This window comes from Phaethon lepturus, unplaced genomic scaffold, assembly GCF_000687285.1.
Source record: "Phaethon lepturus isolate BGI_N335 unplaced genomic scaffold, ASM68728v1 scaffold970, whole genome shotgun sequence".
Classification (NCBI taxonomy): Eukaryota; Metazoa; Chordata; class Aves; order Phaethontiformes; family Phaethontidae; genus Phaethon; species Phaethon lepturus.
The window spans coordinates 6,724-7,148 of record NW_010512363.1 but is presented as its reverse complement, the minus strand read 5'-3'; positions in this window follow the sequence as shown (position 1 = coordinate 7,148).

Sequence of the window (425 nt, the reverse complement as noted above, 5' to 3'; positions counted from 1 at the left end):
CGTCCGCGCGCTCCTCCGGTCAGTGCTGAGGGGGCCGGGGAGCTTGTGGGGTGCTGGTGGCTGCGAGTAGGTAGGGGTGGGCGTGAGGGCCGGTAGCTGCGGCCGGGGCGCATGGTCTGATCGTTATCACTTGGCTTCTGTTCCAGCCTGAGGGACCAGATGAAGCAGCAGCTTATGGAGTGCAGCACCACAGTTCATGCCAGTAAGCTTATCCCTACTCCAACTCCCTCCAACAATCTCCTGTACTTCCTCTTAATGTGATGTTACAGTGATAAAGAATGTGATGTGGCTAATATTTATATCTTCAAAAATTATTTATCATAGACTCTTTGGGTTGGAAGGGACCTTCTAAGGTCATTTAGTCCAAGCCCCCTGCAGTGAGCAGAGACATCTTCAACTAGACCAAGTTCCTCAGAGCCCCATCC